This window comes from Lissotriton helveticus, chromosome 3_1 (genome assembly GCF_964261635.1).
Source record: "Lissotriton helveticus chromosome 3_1, aLisHel1.1, whole genome shotgun sequence".
NCBI classification, from domain to species: domain Eukaryota; kingdom Metazoa; phylum Chordata; class Amphibia; order Caudata; family Salamandridae; genus Lissotriton; species Lissotriton helveticus.
In genome coordinates, this window is record NC_136061.1 from 1,200,067,754 (window position 1) to 1,200,087,682 (window position 19,929).

Below are 19,929 nucleotides of genomic sequence, written 5' to 3' on the forward strand. Positions count from 1 at the left end.
ACTGATTGTGCACATGGTGCCTGTTGCTCTGAACATATGAAGTAATGCGAATAGTGCTCCTGAGTATGATGGGACATAGGTGGAATTGTGAGCACCAAAATTAATATTGGATGAAGTTCTTGGATTTGAGGAGAAAGTGGATTTCATGAAATGATGAAGAGGTAGAATGTTGAAGGCAACAAAATATGAGACATTAGAGTTAGCTCTATGGACGGCAAACACAACCCTGGACCAAGATGTATATGTAAAGACAAAATGACAGACAATAATTGATGACTCAAAGGAAAACAATACTATGCAAAGGAGAGTATATTTGCTGCCCTGACAAATGCCATCAGTGCCCCATGTATTATGTTTATCTGCCCTCCTATTGTAGTCATCTGTACATTAATGTTAGAGCCCAGATCCTACGAAAAAAGGCCTTTATATTTCCTTACTTTAGAGTCACGTTGGAATTCAGGTTTTGAGCTACAAACACAGGCATAACTCATGCCTCTCATGAGTTACTTCTATGTCTTTTCTAAAGTTATGTCTAATTAGGTATTTATCAACCATCCCTTTCCAAACAGATAAGACTAAAAACTGTTTTAATATTACTTTTTTTTTTGTTTAATAGATTTTTATTGAATAGTTTTTGCGAATAAAACAGAGTACATGCCATAAAATGGAAATATATCAACAAGAATAGGGAGATACAATCAGGCATAATATTATGTGATTAAATAGAGCAAAAAGGGGATATGCAGAGGAAGGGGAAGGATAAGGTAAAAGGAGACAAGGAAGAAGGAAAGAAAGGAAAGAAAGAAGAGAAAGGAGAAAAGAGGAAGAAGAGAGAAGAGAAGAGGAAAAGGTGGAAAAGACTCAGTGGGATAGAGTAGTAGAGGAAAGATAGGAAGCAAAGGGGAGCCATAGAAGATCAGATTTTATTTTTTGAGAAATGGAGGAAGAGGATACAGTAGCAATTCGATGTTCATCACAAACAAAGTTCCACCACATGGATAAAGATATTTTGGAATTATCTTTCCATGACGATAGAATAACCTCAAGAGCTAGAGCAATAAAAAGGTCAAACAATCTAGATTCAGATGAAGCTATATCTATATCAGGCGAAAGGGATCCGAGAAAAACATGCATAAAAGATAAAGCATTGTTAAACTTAAAAATTGACATGCAAATCTTCCAAACTGAATTCCAAAAGGAAGAAACCGTAGCACATTCATATAGTAAATGAATTAACGTTTCTGGAGCATTAGAACAAGACCAACATATGGGAGAGGAATTAGGAGAAAATTTATAAATGCTAACGGGAGTAATAACCGCTCTACAATATACAAAATATAGAGGTTGAGTCACACGTGCAGCTGCAGAACCTTTAAATAACTTGGCCCAAATTTTCTCCCACATATTAATAGAAAAAGAGACAGATACATTTTTTTCCCAAGTAAGTTCAACATTAGATTTAGGACGGGCTTGAGCAACAGATAGCAATATGTTATAAACAAAAGCAGTCTTAGGAGTGTGGGTAGAAAACAAAGGATATAAAGGAGATGAAGGGGTTACAACGGGAAATTCAGTTGGAAGTGTGAAAGTAGCTAAGTAGGATTGAATAGCAGTAGTAATAATAGTGTATTCACCAAAAAGAGCATCAGGGAGTCGGTACCTTAGTTGCAAATCTTGGAAGGGAACAATATTAAAATTAAGGAGGAATTGATATACAAAGGATACATTCTTCTCCTTCCAATACTTGTAGTAAAAAGATTTACCCTTATATTTGAGAAATTTATTATACCAAATAATGGAAGATAAAAAACATTGCAATGGGCTTACATCCTTAGAAAAAGCATTAGAGATAAGAGTTTGCGAAAATTTCAAAATGGGGTATTGAGATATAAAGGAACAGTTGGACATAAAAGCAACATGTTTAAAAGGAAAATCCTTCAAAAGGGAGCGTTCAAAAAGAACCCATTTGGGGACTGGCATGGTTTGAAAATCATAAGCTAATGAAAATGATGGTTTAAGTAAAAAAGCTGAATGGTAGCCTTTAAAAAGAGGGAAACGGACACCACCTTCAGTTTTAGGACGAGAAAGTTTAAGCAAGGCAATACGAGGGTGTTTATTATTCCAAAGGAATTTTGTACATATAGAATTTATGCGGGAAAAATATACATTAGGGATTTTGATGGGAAGCATAGAGACTGTATACAGCACATGGGGGGTAATCAACATTTTAATAGTATCCAGCTTGCCCCACCAGGAAAGAAAAAGCGGGGACCACAGGAGGAGAAGAGCTTGTAGTTTTTGGATCAAATTATTAAAGGTAAATTTGAGAGTATCAGTAAGGGAAGAAGAGAACCAAATACCCAAATATTTAATTTTGGAAGGACACCAAGTAAATTCAGTATCACTAAACATGAATTGGGAACAATCAGAGTTTAAGGGCAGAACTTCAGTTTTGGATAAATTGAGTTTATAGCCAGAGATAGAGGAGTAAAGTTGGACTTCATTCATGAAAGGTGGCAACGAATCAACAGGGTTGGACATGTAAACTAAGATATCATCCGCATATGCAGAGAGTTTAGTATGAACAGAGGAGAACTGAAAGCCAGTAATCATGTTATTATTGCGGATGCGCTCTAGGAAAGGTTCAATTATTTACAACAAGGGGTGGTGATGGACAGAGTCTCTGAATTAAGCAGAGTACTCTCACCCAGTCAAGAGATCAGGGCTAGATCCAACACCGTTTTTTAGCTCATTGCACCATCCCAGTTTCAGAACCTGGCTGTATGCAAATTAGTCTGTCCCTGGCCCAGTGCATCATGGGAACAGGGCAGACCAGACTACAGAAGCCAATTCTTACACTGGGAAGGAAACAAGCTTCCGGGGACCGGTTTCTGCCATTTCAGGCGTCTTCGGCCCGGCTTGCTTGAATCCTGATGGTGCAATGAGCAAGGGACTCACATCTGAGTATACCCTTCCACGCTTAGGGTGGACAAAATTATTTACAACAAGGGGTGGTGATGGACAGAGTCTCTGAATTAAGCAGAGTACTCTCACCCAGTCAAGAGATCAGGGCTAGATCCAACACCGTTTTTTAGCTCATTGCACCATCCCAGTTTCAGAACCTGGCTGTATGCAAATTAGTCTGTCCCTGGCCCAGTGCATCATGGGAACAGGGCAGACCAGACTACAGAAGCCAATTCTTACACTGGGAAGGAAACAAGCTTCCGGGGACCGGTTTCTGCCATTTCAGGCGTCTTCGGCCCGGCTTGCTTGAATCCTGATGGTGCAATGAGCAAGGGACTCACATCTGAGTATACCCTTCCACGCTTAGGGTGGACAAAATTATTTACAACAAGGGGTGGTGATGGACAGAGTCTCTGAATTAAGCAGAGTACTCTCACCCAGTCAAGAGATCAGGGCTAGATCCAACACCGTTTTTTAGCTCATTGCACCATCCCAGTTTCAGAACCTGGCTGTATGCAAATTAGTCTGTCCCTGGCCCAGTGCATCATGGGAACAGGGCAGACCAGACTACAGAAGCCAATTCTTACACTGGGAAGGAAACAAGCTTCCGGGGACCGGTTTCTGCCATTTCAGGCGTCTTCGGCCCGGCTTGCTTGAATCCTGATGGTGCAATGAGCAAGGGACTCACATCTGAGTATACCCTTCCACGCGTAGGGTGGACAAAATTATTTACAACAAGGGGTGGTGATGGACAGAGTCTCTGAATTAAGCAGAGTACTCTCACCCAGTCAAGAGATCAGGGCTAGATCCAACACCGTTTTTTAGCTCATTGCACCATCCCAGTTTCAGAACCTGGCTGTATGCAAATTAGTCTGTCCCTGGCCCAGTGCATCATGGGAACAGGGCAGACCAGACTACAGAAGCCAATTCTTACACTGGGAAGGAAACAAGCTTCCGGGGACCGGTTTCTGCCATTTCAGGCGTCTTCGGCCCGGCTTGCTTGAATCCTGATGGTGCAATGAGCAAGGGACTCACATCTGAGTATACCCTTCCACGCTTAGGGTGGACAAAAATATTTACAACAAGGGGTGGTGATGGACAGAGTCTCTGAATTAAGCAGAGTACTCTCACCCAGTCAAGAGATCAGGGCTAGATCCAACACCGTTTTTTAGCTCATTGCACCATCCCAGTTTCAGAACCTGGCTGTATGCAAATTAGTCTGTCCCTGGCCCAGTGCATCATGGGAACAGGGCAGACCAGACTACAGAAGCCAATTCTTACACTGGGAAGGAAACAAGCTTCCGGGGACCGGTTTCTGCCATTTCAGGCGTCTTCGGCCCGGCTTGCTTGAATCCTGATGGTGCAATGAGCAAGGGACTCACATCTGAGTATACCCTTCCACGCTTAGGGTGGACAAAAGGAAAGGTTCAAGGCACAGAATAAATATTAAGGGAGAGAGGGGGCAACCATGCCTTGTACCACGGGATAAAGAAAAGTATTTGGAAAACTGATTATTGACAAAAATACTGGCACGGGGACAGGAGTACAATAATTTAATATATGAAATAAAAGAGGGCCCAAAACCAAACCATTGGAGGGTCTGAAACATAAATTGCCAATTGATTCGGTCAAATGCCTTTTCCGCATCCAAAGAAAGAGTGGCAAGGGGGTCTTTATATTTCTTACTAAGGGAGATAATGTTAGCAAACATACGTGCATTGTCCGAAGCAAGCCTACCCTTTACAAAGCCAACTTGATCCGTGTTAATCAAAAGGGGGATGATATTATCAAGGCGAGTGGCGAGGATTTTGGCAACAATTTTACAATCATAGTTAATTAGGGAAATAGGGCGGAAATTTTTACAGTGAGAGTGGTCCTTATCTGGTTTGGTAATAATAATAATTAACGCGTCCATGAAGGACCCTGAGGCCTTGGCTTGAGCAATAAAGGAATTGAAGAGTTGTAAAAGTTTAGGGGAAAAAATCGAGGAGAAAGTAGAATAAAATTCGACAGGAAGGCCATCAGGACCAGGGGCTTTAGATCTTTTCAAAGCATGGATGGCAGAGATTACTTCTTGAAGAGTAATATCTTTTTCCAAGGAAGCAAATTCATCAGGAAGCTTTGGAGGGGGAGGAAGGCCTGAAAAGAAAGAGTCAAGGTTCCGAGTGGAGGGGAAAGTGTCATCTGTGTAAAGGGATCGATAATAGTCATGAAAGACATCAGCAATATCTTCATCAGATGATACCAGTTTATTGGTGGATTCATTAAGAATAGGCCCAATGGTTTTACGTTCAGATTTAATTTTCAAATAATTAGCCAACATCTTGCCAGCCTTGTTTTGACCCCCATAGTACTTAGATTTGATTTTAAGTAAAATGTTACAAGCTTCAACAGTGGCCAATTTATTAAGTTCTGTTTTCGCAGCAATGAGGGCATGAAGGGCAGCGGGGTCTTTAGAGGTAAAATAAGTGTGTTCCAGTTGTTTAATAGTTTGTAATTGAGCCTCATATGTAGCTTTAGCAACTCTTTTCTTCTTTGAAACAAAAGATAAAACAAAGGCTCGTAAGGCAGCTTTAAAGGCATCCCACGTGTTGGGAATGGAAGTATCCGAGGGAACATTAAAAGTAAAAAATTCAGGAATGAAGGTAGTAATATTTTTTATAAAAAGTGGGTCAGATAAAAAGAATGTATTGAATTTCCAATGGCTAAATTTCAAGTAGGTAAGAGAAAAATCAAGTGTGGCAAAAACAGGGGCGTGATCCGATATAAAAATGGAGCCAATTTCTGATGTCTGAATCGAGGGGAGCAAGGATTTACTGACCAAAATATATTCTATTCTAGATCTGGTATGATGCATGTTGGAAAAAAAAGTATATTCAAAGGAATCAGGATTACACGTTTTCCATACATCAAAAAATGGACGAGAGGCAATGGCCGATTGGAAAGCTTTGTGAGTTTTGTCAGGCTGGAATTTACATTTGGATAGTCTGTCAGAGTAAGGATCCAACCATTGGTTGAAATCCCCGGCCACAACAATGTTAGGGCAATCAGTAGAAGATGGGAGAATTTTAATATCCAACCAAAATTTGGGATCAGGGCGAACAGGGCAATAAATATTCAATAAGACTAACGTCTTATTCTGGACTACAATCTTAGCCATTACCCATCGTCCATCATCATCATGTTCAGTAGAAATAATTTGAACTGACAAAGCTTTATGGAATAATATAGCGACACCACCTTTCTTATTAGAAGCAGGTGAAAAAACAACTTGCCCCACCCCATGTCGTTTTAACTTTAATGACTCCACCTCATACAATGAGTCTCTTGTAGAAATGCAATTTGAGATTGAAGTTTAGACAAATGGGACAATACCTTTTGACGTTTGACAGGGTTGCCAAGACCACAGACGTTCCACGAGACGAGATTACACATGATGAAGGAATGGAGGGACGGAAAACAAATGAAGGGGAGACACTGCAGGCAGGGAACTACAAAATAAAACACAACAATGAAAAATGTTGGAAAAGGGCAAATCCACATAAGAAACATAAGTATGACATGTGAACTTCAACAAAAGCATCAATAACAATAAAGAAGAAAAAGAAGACCAGAGTGACCAAGAAGAGAGAATAAAGAAAGAAAGGAAGAGAAAAAGAGGTGAAAAGAGCATGGAGAAAGTAGGGAAGGATAGAGGAAGAAACAGATCAGGGCAACAAAGCCGGATCTGTAAAAGAACGAAAAAACAATGAAGACGGAGCATGGTGACAAACGGCAAGGCAGGGCACAGGCATTGTAAAATGAGAAAAGGGCAATATAACATACACACAAAGAAGGAATGAGCAACTCAAGTAAGAATAAGCCAGGATAGTAAGTTATAAACGACAGAAGACAGCAAACAACATAAGTGAAAAAAAAGGAAAGGTTAGTGATATATTAGGAAGAGATCTAAGAATAGACGTAGGAAGAAAAAAAAAACATAAGAAAGAGAGAGAAGGAAAACACTTAAACGGTTGTATCCATTCCGGTAGAAGGAAAGCTTTGTAAGAATAACTTAAGCTTTACAGGATCATCAAAAGTACGTGAGCGTCCATCATGAGTGGCCTTGCAGAGGTAAGGATGAAGGATGCCATACTGAAGATGAAGATGTCTCATTTGAGGTCGTAGCTCCAGGAACTCTTTGCGTCGGGCGTTCGTTGCATTAGAGACATCCTGTGAGATGAAGATGTTATGTCCCGACCAAGCAAGATGACGTTTATGCTTTGCAGCTTTCAGGACAGACATAAGTTCGGTGAATTCCAGGAAGAGCATGATGATGCCTCTAGGTCTAGCAGAATTGGTAGCAGATCGACCCAAACGGTGTGTTCTTTGAATGTTTAGAGGAGTAGAAGAGGGCGATAGACTTAGGAGCTCAGGCACATTTTTTTGTAGGAAAACAAACAAGTTAGGCCCCTCAACGTTCTCCGGCAGACCATAAATGCGTAGGTTATTTCTACGATTTCTATTTTCAAGGTCCTCTGTGTGTAATTTCAGTTTGTGAATTTCTTGCTCAAGCAACGGTATTTTGGTAGAGACATCCTGAATAGAACTGACACGTTGTTCTAGGTCCAGAACCTTACTCTCCATAGTGAGCCATCTCTCCTCCATCTGCTTCAATTTCTCATTAGTTGAAGACATAAAAGGTTGAAGACCTCTCACTTTATCCAGAATGGAGTCCAAAACTGGGTTTGGAGAAGCATGGATTGGCGAAGGAGGATCATTTTTCAGTCTCTTTAGCTTGGTGCCGGTAACAGATGCACGAGCTGAGTGGGGATCATTAGCCATCGTAAATGGTGAGAAAAAATACGCCCAAACCAGAGACTATGGTGTAGCAACACAGAAGAATCCAAAAAAAAGAGTAATAGTCAATATGGTTGTACTGCCAAAATAAAGGGAAACATGCGCTCAGCGGCTTAAAGAAGAAGCGGCCGCACACATACCCAATCCGAGAGATGTGAGCACCACAAAAAAGGGAGACGGGAATATCTGGTACAGACCATCAACTGTAGAGGAGAGCCAGCAGGAAAAGTAGCATAGTATGAGGCAGGAACAACGAGTATGGCCAATTGACGATAGCGTAAACGTAAGCAGGAGGTATCAACATATAGGTACAAGAGTCCATGAAGACTGTGGCTGCAAACCGGAGATGAAGGAAGAAAAGGGCGCGAAAAACCACAGGCCTCAAGGGGAATAGCGGTACAGGCGCACCTTCCAGGTAAATAACAGCATGAAAGGTAGATTGAGTATCAAGAAGATAGCGCTGGTAGAAGGGCACACGACTTCAAGAAGAGCAACTCATTGTGGTAGCAAAAATTGAGCAGCTGGTAACGGGCTTACCGTCAGGCGAGGCAGCCTAAAATGGCGGCCGCTCGCACCCGATCTGAGGAGGACGCGTCACAGGCACGAACTAGCGCTCCAGCGGGAAATGGGCGATGGAAAGGCTGTCCCTCGATTCACCGCATGGTCCGGTTGTGGATGCCGTCGGTTGTGGAGCAGAGCGCGGTGCGGAAACGGCAGTAATTTGAAACAGAGCCCCGCCGATTCGCGGAGCTCACGCCAGGTCCGCCATGTTGCCGCGGCGTCCAAGCCACGCCCCCCCTGTTTTAATATTCCTAAGTATTCATTTTTCATGAATGCATGTAAAGGATAGGAGTTTACGATTCTGAAATTTCTTAGATTTTCTCGTTAATTCTAGAATCCCTTCCTTCACTAGAATGTCCTTCCTTCTCCATTCCCGTTCCCTCTGATGACACTGGCATAACTGAAGCTCCCTATCACTCCTGTAGCAGTTGCGTGTCTGCCCTCCACTTGTAACTTAACTATGCTGAAATGTTGAGAAATGCCCATAAAACGCTTTGGAAATCCCCAAAAAGTTATACCTGACTCGATGCGCACCTCATTTGCAAGATATTTCTGTAGTACTCCCTGACACATCTCTGTGCACACTCTCAAGCGACACTTAGGAGACAGCTTAAGTGAATACATTATTATTGTGTTATTCTGTAAGTATGGTGTAAGTTATGCTGGTGTAAGGTGACCCCATTTAAATGTGTAAGTCGGAATAATTCCTTTGTAAATAGGGCCCTTAATGCATTCGACAGGCCCTGCTTGTAAATGGCTGTTATAAGAGGCAGCTTTACAGTTTCCTTTGCCTGCAGCTCCTTGCCTGACGAGCAGCTCATCCTCGGTGTAGTATTGTTTTCCTTTGAGTCCTCAATTATTTTGTGTGATTTTCCCTGCACATCTCAATGAGGGCCCAGGGCTTGCTTTGGGAATATCCTACATTGTATTATCCCCCTCAACCTTAAAAATGCAGAAACTCATCAGCTTTTGATGAATAATGGGGCATATTATCAAGGACAGGCGATACATTATCGCCGCTTTTATCGGCAGGAAACTGCTGATAAAGCGGCGATAATGGCTTTTATAATATGCTCTATGAATTCCAATCGAAGCCCATGTTAGATGTGTTCCGATAAAAGCGGCGATAATGTATCGCCTGTCCTTGATAATATGCCCCAATGTGTCATGGTTAAAAAAATATCATATTGACGATATTGCCAGGAAAAAATTTCTGTCAGAAATACACTCAGTAGAAAGAATGCTCCATAGAAGTAATGTGGCATAGAACATTGCTACTCAGAATTAAGGACTAAAACTGCACCCACATAGAATTCAAGCACGTGAGGCTGTGTGTTAGAGTAAGGCATTCATCACAGTTATCTTGTGAAACCAGTTTATGGCATTGAATTGTCAACATCAGCACTTCTGACAGTCTGCCTAATGGTGGTGCTGTCTGTATAGTGTGGAGATGAACACAACAACCGTTGTTTATTAATTCAATATACATTAATATGGTCTTGTAACTGCAGCCCAAGCCATTCTTATAGTTTTGGGGACCCGGAATAGTCTGAATTGTCACACTTGTTGAAGTGTGATGGTTAGTAGTTGTGTTGCTGTTGTCATTGGCAGGGCAGTTGGCAGGGCCCTGGCACTTTTTGGTGTGCAAAGTAAGCACTGGGGACAGCGCCTCTACTGACCAACTGCTAGAGCCAACTATCTAACAGTACTTAAAGATGGTTAAATTGGCATGTGCACTTTTCTTCCAAGATTAATAATGCTAATAGTTCAGTCAGAGAAGTATTTAAGATATTTAAGGACTGCAATGGACTCTCCTGACTTAATTACCTCCTTCTCGCCCTCATCAGAATTCTATGACTGTTTGGCCAATATTTATTAATGGTTGCGCAGATGCTCACATTGCATTGTGCAGATTTGCTTTTGTGACCGATGGCCTCAAAGGAGCAGTGGCGGCTGGTGACAGTTGAAAGTGATGTGAAGTCAGGGCCGGACTGGCTACCGGGCAGTTGTGTGTGCTGCCGAGCAGGGGGATGATTTCGTTGATGGGGACCTGTGTGTGCAAAACGAAATTCGTTTTGCTTTTTTTATTTCAAAGCGCACGCAGGTCCCCATCAACGAAATAAGCCCACACCACGGAGAAATCATCCCCCTGCTCGGCAGCACACACAACTGCCCGGTAGCCAGTCCGGCCCTGTGTGAAGTAAAAGTTGGGTATCACTTTTATATAGTGAGCAAAGCGAGTGAGCTCGATGGACATATTTAGGGTTCAGGGGGCTCCACCCCGCGAACAAATTGAAAAAAGATTGGCAAATGATGCCTTTTAAAGTACATTTTAATAAAGAATTTAATGTGAAAGTAGGAAGGTTTATAATGCAACTGTGAACATGTACTCTTCAAATATTTTAACACATTAAGAAGTGCCCCACATCTTACTGCATTAATATGTTCAACATTTACTCTAGTGTGCAAATTGTACTGTGTGACAACTTCAGTCCCATTAAAGTGTGTACTTTCCCAGTGTCTTGCACTGTGTGGCATCAACTTTGGAAGAACATGCTCTAACGAGGCTTGGGGAAGCACCCCAGGTTCTGGCTGCAATCAGTCGTGTAGAAACACGTGCAGACAGGGCTTTAGGTGGGATGAAAAGAGAGGTCGCTAAATGGGATGTGGATTAAACATGTAAAGTATATTTCTGAGATTTCCATAGTATGCAACCTGAATGGTATTTGGGCTTCTCTCTGAGCTTTCTGTTATTGCATCCAGATATACAACACAACAACTGACATACACCTACAACCTGCCAGGACTATCGGCTTTGTCAATGGTTTTTAGCTGTTTGAGATAAATGAGTAACAGCACTGATTTTGTTGTAAATAATTAATATTAAAAATGATTCAATTCTGAAATTGTGAGACTGTGAATTTAATTATTAAGGAGTATTGGTGTTCAGTTATGGGCACTTTATGTTAGACATGTATGCCATTTGTCTCTCCACATCTCTTCCATCTGCATATCTTACACCCCATCTCTTTCTTCTTCAGCTCCCTCTTTTCACTCTCTCTCGAAGCACTTCCTCGCATTTCATTCACTTCATCCCCACAAACATACACTGCTCTTACTCACGTGTAATCACTTTATTTACTTTTACTTTTGCCTTGTCAATATTTTAAAAATTGTGTACCCTTTCACACACATTTACATAAAATTTCAATTGCAACTGGAATATGTGACCATTGCTCTGCAGAGGCCAAAACCCACTGACAGGTACTATGAGAAACTTGCACTGCATTCAGCCTCAGCACCAGCGCTCTCAATCACGGATTGTCATAAACACCTGGCACGTCTCAGTTCAAAGTATACACTCTACAAGAGTAATAAGATGCGCAAAAAATACAGGCACATAACATAATGGAAACAGCTGACACTCTTAGGGAATGCAAGATGAAGTAAAAGACGTGAAATAGATACAGGAACAGGAACCTTGGGGCATATTATCAAGGACAGGCGATACATTATCGCCGCTTTTATCGGCAGAAAACTGCCGATAAAGCGGCGATAATGGCCTTGATAATATGCTCTATGAATTCCAATCGAAGCCCATGTTAGATGTGTTCACATAATGTGTTCACATAATATGCTCTATGAATTCCAATCGAAGCCCATGTTAGATGTGAACACATCTAACATGGGCTTCGATTGGAATTCATAGAGCATATTATCAAGGCCATTATCGCCGCTTTATCGGCAGTTTCCTGCCGATAAAAGCGGCGATAATGTATTGCCTGTCCTTGATAATATGCCCTTAAATCGCTTAGTTAAGGGAATGACTTTAGAGACTGACAGTGATGCTTTTCAATGTCTGTTCTAATGCTTTTTGACAGTGTCAGATCCCCAGAATTACACAACCACAAACATCGAGCATGCTAGAGTGTCTAACTGCCTTTAAAATCCAAAACATGTCCAGAGGATAATTAAAACATTCTAGACTCATTGCGCAGACCACAATTAATCAAGACCTCAATAAGTACCCAAATAACCGTGCCATTTTTTAGGCATCCATACTCATAGCATTTAATGGTTTTTGACATGTTTGTGGTATTCAACAAACCAAGATACTATATGCACATGTGTCTCCTGTTGAGCTTGACTCCCTCAAAAGCTGAGGATATTTGGATCACCTTTGCTAGGGGGCAAAAACCCGGCACAACCTTTGGACCAAGTTTGCCGGCGGACAAATACAGCAGCTCCGCTTTCAAAGGGGTCAACAACTTACAACCACAGCTTGGGGTGTCCAAGTAGGGAAGGCCAGCATGACTAAGCATCTCAGCACAATATACCTTATACAAGTTTAGCATTAAACATTTATCATCACAGAGGACAAGGTGCCAAATCTCACTCATTGTGCTTGCATCCAAAACCACCCCAGGATGAATAGGAAAGGGTACGATCTATGCATGTGAATGATGCCTGGTCTCATGTAGGGATGCCACTTTCAATGCCCCAAACCTTGATATCAGAAGCATCACTGGCATAGAGTGGATACCACCAAAGAATCCGATGGCACGGAAGAGCTTTAGAAAGGTAAGCATTGTATCATGCATCATTTTATAGAAAGTTGTTTACTGCCTGGATTCCGGCTCCTTGTTCAGAATGGGGCAGGCAGTCTCGGACAGGCAGCTGAGAATTAAATACACCAATTTATTTAGAAATACGATCTGAGGTCATCACACAATAAATCGATTTATTTTATATTTTTTGCAGAAAAGATGTAGGAATTTCAGAGGGGCGCGGTCCAAGAGCCCTAACTGCTCCAACTCAAAAACAGTAATAAGCACTGAGGGTAAACAGTGTTCTAGTGAATAATGTTTACCTTCTGCAGATCCCAATAGGAGTTTACACTTTAAGTTAGAAATAAATAGAGTCAGAAGAGGAATGCACACTAATACAAGCTAAAATGAAACAAATTCAAAAAAAAATTTTAAAAACGTCTTGTCACGGTCTCCAGTACAGTGAATGCTTGGAAGAAATATGTTTTTGAATAGAACCATCGCCCCTGTGTTATGCATTTGTGATAGTTCCCTACAAGCAATGATGAATCAAAACATATTAGCAATAAAAAGGATTAAATTAAGCAACCAACATATTTCATATACGATTTATAGTACAAACAAATTAATACTAGTGTACCTGACCAATATTTTTTTATCTCTCTTTTCTGCATCTGTCTGTGATTTAGCAATATGGTTTGCCTTTGAGGTGTACACTAGGCTTCAGTGATGTAAATCATTATTATGTCATCAGGATTAAGATCTTGTGGTATCAAAAGTCAAATGATGTTACTTCCTGTGCTATCATTGAGTTGTGAGGTCACTCCCCCTACTCCTTCCCTTACTGGTCAATCAGTGTTCATCCACAGGTGCTTTGTTTTTTTTAAATTCTTTTTATTAGGAGATATGACATAAGCAAAAAATCATACATAAGAAAAAGGAACATAATCAACTTAACATACAGCAATGCCATAGGTCCTATTTTCGAATGTATGCCCCCCGGGGTGGATCACTACCGGGCAAATAGAGAAGAAAAGAAAGTAAAGGTGTACATACATAAGTCACTTATATCAGGCTACCTTGGACCTTAATGCTCAGAGTTCAACCAATTATTTAAGGAGCCCCAAATCTGTTCACCCTCCCTCCGGGCCCTAGGTCCTCTTCTCTTAAATACAGAAATTTCCCATTTATACACATTTAGAAATTTACTAAACCATTCATGTGGAGTCGGGGGAACTGGATCCAGCCAAACTGTAGATAGACATAGTCTCAATACGGCCATAGCGACAAAAAGTAACTTTTGGTCCAAATCGACCATATTTTGATCGGCTATACCCAACATAATAACCTGAGGTGTTAATAAAATCGTATACCCGAACACTTTCCCAAACGCTGTTCTATTTTGCATAACAATGGAGTCAAAGAGGGGCAGGAGGCGAACATATGAATACTGTCAGCCGCAAGCTCCCCACTTCGGGAGCAATTTACCCCCACCGCCCCACCCCATTGATGGATGCAGGAAGGAGTTAAATACAAATTAAATTAAAATGCTTGGTTAAATCATCACTTCTCTTAGCAATGACCAATTTATAAATAATGGATATAGTCGATTGGTTCCCATTTATCAATTCAATTAACGGAATACTAATACAGCTAACAGTTCTTTTGCAGAAAAAGTCTCTAATCTGTAAGAATTACAAAAATTGCCTATTTCCTATCCCAAATTTCTGCTTTATGGATTCAAAGGTCATGAGCCCAGATTCAGAGAAAATATCCCCTATTACAATAACCCCTTGTGCTGACCACTCTTTAAAATACCCATTCCAAAAGATTTCTGGGAGGAGAGTATTCTCTGCAAAAGGAGAGTATAGGTGAATTCTACCGATATTAAACATTTTCCGAACTGTAGTCCAAACTTTAAAGGCCCCCAGCAAGACATTAAACCTCACCCGTTTAAAATAGGAAAAGTCAATATGTTTAAACAAAAGTCCCTGAGCCTCTTCCCCGTAAATTAAATGATAAATTGAAGTATCTGAGCGATCCACATCTCCTATATCTAGTAAATCAACGATCTGTCTCAACATTATCGACCAATAGTAAACCTGAAAATTGGGTACAGTCCAGCCCCCCCCCCCTCTCTCTGGGGAGAGTCATACATTTCATAGCCCGTCTTGGGCGTTTGCCGGCCCATAAAAACCAAGGAGTAATCCGTTCTAGCTTTTTGAACCAAGTTTGATCAATCAACACGGGGAAAGCTCTAAGAAAATATAAAATCTTGGGTAAAAAAAACATTTTTATAACATTGCATCTGCCCATCAACGTTAACTGTAGATTATTGATTCGACCAGCATCAGCCTCTAATTTACGTATCAAAGGGTTCAGGTTGATCTCAACTACCTCCTCAGGTTTAGAGCTAATCTCTACCCCCAGATATTAAGATTTACTAACTACACACGGGTCAGCCAGATTAATTTTATCATTACATATTATTTGAGTTTTTACTTCATTTAAGTGATAACCAGATATCGCACCAAACTGTGAAGTAATTATGTTGATCTCTTGCAATGCTGGCCCAAGGTCAGTGCTGACCAATGAACATGGATGTTGGCTAACGGTCGGTGTGAGAGGCAAGATGGCGTCGGTGTGAGAGGTCGCTGCAGTGCTTGCTCCAGGGGGCCTGAGAATGTCCGTGTTAATATTGCGGTAATATTGCCAACCTTCAATCCTTCATTTTGATTGAGCTTGTCGGCAGATATTTACCTCAGTGAAGCTCTGTTTGACGCTTACAGCCTGCTTATAGCCTGCTTATAGCCTGCTCCAGGTGCGCTGTGCTCTCTTCTTGGAATGACTAGGATTTGGCTTCTCGATTTTGGATACGACATGGCAAACTGGTGAGACGGCGATATGGTGGACGGGTCGACACAGCTGCTAGGTGCCCCACGTCTACCGCAACTACCCTTGCCAAGATTATAAAGAGGATTACTAAAGTCAGAAAAGAAAGTGCTGATAATGGGGCCGTGGAAAAGGCTGTGAAAAGTGGACTGCAGAAGGTTAAGTACTGGCGCCGGCGTTGGCGCTGTGCGCTTCTGAGCTTTAAACAGATGGCAGATGCTTGAGGTTCGATATCGGACTTCTGTGTTGTATATTTAAACAAGCCTACTCAACGAACTTACACTCGGGGGCTCACAGTGCCTTACAAGGTGAGAAAGCAGCCAACGATTCGAGCAGCAACTCAGGCGGCACAGGGGGAGAAAACAGCAGAATAGGCAGAAAGGCAGAAAGAGACTCATGACCCCCTACCTGCCCTGTGTTCTGCCTACGATCTGCCTACGATCGTCTTCATCTGCAGTGGTGTCTGCTTGCTCCATGCTCGGCTCGGATCTCCGCTCTCCGCTCTCCGCCCCCACCTTTCCTGTCATCTGCAAACACGGCGGACGAGCGTAAATAGTCAAGAGATTACGCGTCGTCAAGGAAACTGCGTTGAAGGTACGTTGAAGGCACGTTGTAGGCACAGATGGCGCAGAGCTAAAAGAGCCAGAAAAAAGTGAAAGCAATTTAAGTTTAAGTATTGCAACACTAAATACCGGGAAAAAGATAAAAAGGCGGGAAAAAAACCCACATATGGGCCTTCTGGTGGTTAGTCAAAAAATGTATCTAGCCTGCCCAGACATTCACTCGAGGAAAAATATATGTATAAATACCAAGATTTCGGGGGAAAAAAGAGTGTGCATTGGTGCCTCAAGCTTGCTCAGAGCTGCCAGACGGACTAGAAGTGGTGGTGCTGAGGCCTGGTTGGAAATCGGAACTCGCACAGCCAGCGCAATACCGCTACCATTAAATACAGCAGAAATTATTACATTGATTCTGACCTCACAGTTGAAACCAATTATGGAGGAAGATAAAGACAGAGATAATCAAGCTCAAATCCAAAAACAGAACCTAACTGAGACTCAAATAAAGACTGACACAAAATCAAAAGTAAAGGGAGGTGAGGGTGATCAAGAAAAACTAGAAAGTCAAGAGAGGATAGAAAGCTCAGACGGCAGAGGAAACACTAAAGAGACATATAATTTACAAGGATCGCAGAAAGTAAAAGAAACACAGAGACGACCAGAAACCAGGGGGTACAAGGCAATGGAAAATAATGATGAAAATAACGATGGCAAAATAAGAGCCAATAAGCTTGATGGGAGAGATAGAATCATCGAGAATGAACAGAGTGTACAGAAACTCAGGAAATCGAAAAGAGGGAGTGAAGAGGTGATGCCGATGGGCACCGAGGTGGGCACGTCCTCCTCTTATCAGGGATTCAGGTTAATCAAAAAGGGCCACCTCACATTGGGTGGGTGTATATCCGGATTTCATTGGAATACACATTCTTTGTTAAAATACCCCTCACACACCAAAAGGGCCCTTGGTGTCATGCTTCATCATCGGGGTCTTCCCGTCCCGCTACGGGGCGGGGCAGTGCTGCGACAAGCGGATACGCCGGAGCACCTTTAGGTGGAGGTGCTATGTGTTGGGAGTGAGTGTCAGTGGGGTCAGGAGTGATATATGTGTGAGTCGTTAAAAAATACCTGGCCTAGTGGAAAAAAGAAATTTTATTAAACACTGGCTGGTATTATTAAAAGAAAAGTGAAGCGGAGAGATGGAGCAGATTAACGGGTTCTCTCTCCTATGTGGGTCAACATGTTTCGAGGCGCGGGGCCTCTTCGTCAGGACCTAGGGGAAGATCCCCCTGTCACTCACTAGTGTTTCTCCACAGAGGTAGAAAAAGTGTATATACAAAAAAGTGAAAAAGATTGACTATGTGAGTAACTACAATTAATAATTACAACACATATATGCTACCACACTAATAATGTAGTATGCCTGCAAGATAAGAAAAACTAATTAAAATAGCGCCGATCCCAAAGTGCGCTTAGCTCTAAGTCACCTGTAAGGGAAAGAGAGACACACAGACATATATATACCAGTTTGGAGTATGGGATCATGCGCAAAAAGTCAAGGATATTGAAGCAAATCCTCAGAAAACACACAGTCACACACAGAATATGTAACACATAGGGGATGTGAATAGCCAGGGGTGGAGGTATTCAAATGCATACTTATCAATGGAGGAGTCAATGCCTCATGAGCCAGCTTAAGACAGAAGGGTATGGTGGGGTCCCAACTGCAGGGGGGAAGAAGAGGGGGTACATTGTAATTCTGTCCCATCAGATGTCTACCAAGTAACACCAGGTAAGGGTATGCCTGGAATACATGTTTCATCCTAATGAAAACAGCTATGCCGTACTTACTGAGCCCCTCGCACGCTTGTGCTTCCTCCTTCGTCTGCGGCTTCCGTGGATGTGAGGGAGGCTAAGGGCGGCGAGTTTTTATAGTAGAGTAATTGGATAATTGTTCAATTAGGTGCGGAAAGCCCGCCGAATTAACAAAGGCCCAAAAGGATAGTAAAGCGGGCGGCCATTATTGAGTGGTAGGTAGACCCACCCCCCGCTCCCTTTGATGCAGTTCCGGTCTTAGGTTATTAGATAGCGTGACCGGATCCTCACAAGCTTAGACAATTCAATTGAGACCGTTACAGCTACGTGCTCGGTAGAATAAAGTACGGAAGAAATCTGCCCGCAACAGCGCAGTCCGGCACAGTGCATTCTACTGTTGCTCGGCACATGCGCTGGATTGCTCATTTCGCGCGCATGCGTGTAGAACCGACACTATGGCCGGCGCGCATGTGCACATATTCCGTGGTAGTGTTCAACGAAAACAAAAGTCTGGAGACTCGGGAGCCGGCAATAATACCAAAATAAAGTCATATTATGGCCAGAATGGTATTAGGATGGTCAGTACTGATTGTTGATTGCCTAGCCATATCCATACTGTTGCTATTATCTAGATAAACAATGTCAGTTATTGGAGGGCTGGGAGAGGTAGAAACTAGAAAGAATATGGTACTGAGACACAGGAGCCAATTGCTTTCTGTTGTTATCCCATAAATATACATTTCGGTTCAGGGAGGGCCGGAAGTGGTAGAGCCTAGGGAGAATTATACTAAAAAGCATTATACTGAAAAAACTGAAAAGCATTATACTGAAAAGACATTGTTCTGAAAAAACGGGTGTCAGTTGCTGTATCGCCACCCAGCAAGCCCTAGGTATTCAGTTGGGCCCACTGAATGTCATCATTCAGGCCTGTGCGGTGTATCCCCAAGCGGTACACCCAGCATTGTTCTTTCGATAGAAGGTCTCTATCGTTGGAAAAAGCCTCGATGACTGTCCATTTCAGGTCGTGGACATTGTGTCCTACGGTGGCGTAGTGTGCTGACATTTTTGTTGTTGTCCTATTGCAGCGTACATTGCTGCGGTGTTCACCCATTCGAATCTTCACGGGTCTTCTGGTCATGCCCACATACTCCTTGTTGCAGGGACATGTGATTAGGTACACCACATTGCGGCTATTGCAATTAGTGAAGGCTCGCTGTTCCCATGTAGACTGGTTGGAAAAAGTGATACTTCTGCTCTTCTGCGTGTATTGGCAAGATACACAAGTACCACATGGGTGGTGTCCACTGACCCCTAGGACTCTAGAAGGTTCAATTACACCAGTTGCTTTTGGTCTGGTATGGACCAGAAGATCCTTCAGGTTCATTCCTCTTCTATGTGAAAACATAGGTTTAGGAAAATTCAGTTTACCACAGGATAACACTCTCCAATGTTTGTTCACGATCTTAGTGATCTGGTTGGAGTTTGTGTTGTAAGTTGTTACGCAGATGGGGCGTGGATCAGGTTCCTTCGCTTCGGTGTCCTCCAAAAGCGCTTCCCTGTTGTTGTTACGTGCACGTTTGAGGCCTTTACGAACAATGTTCGTAGGGTACTGCCTGTTCATGAGTTTACACTCCAAATCCGCCGCTTGTGTCTTAAAGTCATCAATGTTGCTACAATTACGCCGTAGGCGGAGAAACTGTCCATGCGGAAGGTTCTCTCGTAAGTGGCGTGGGTGGAAGCTACTGTACAGGAGC

General features: G+C 42.3%; 2 long non-coding RNA genes across 2 annotated transcripts in view; one reads left to right on the forward strand and one right to left on the reverse strand.

Annotated features, from left to right (window-relative positions):
• Nucleotides 1-19,929, forward strand: part of LOC144823370 (uncharacterized) — a 438,528-nt gene that overhangs the window by 30,808 nt on the left and 387,791 nt on the right. The window lies entirely within an intron of this gene.
• The window catches only part of LOC144823376 (uncharacterized), a 156,934-nt gene continuing 143,350 nt past the window's right edge, over nucleotides 6,346-19,929 (reverse strand). The window contains exon 3 of the long non-coding RNA XR_013608780.1: nucleotides 6,346-6,455. This is a non-coding gene — a long non-coding RNA (uncharacterized LOC144823376). The remainder of the gene's footprint in view (nucleotides 6,456-19,929) is intronic.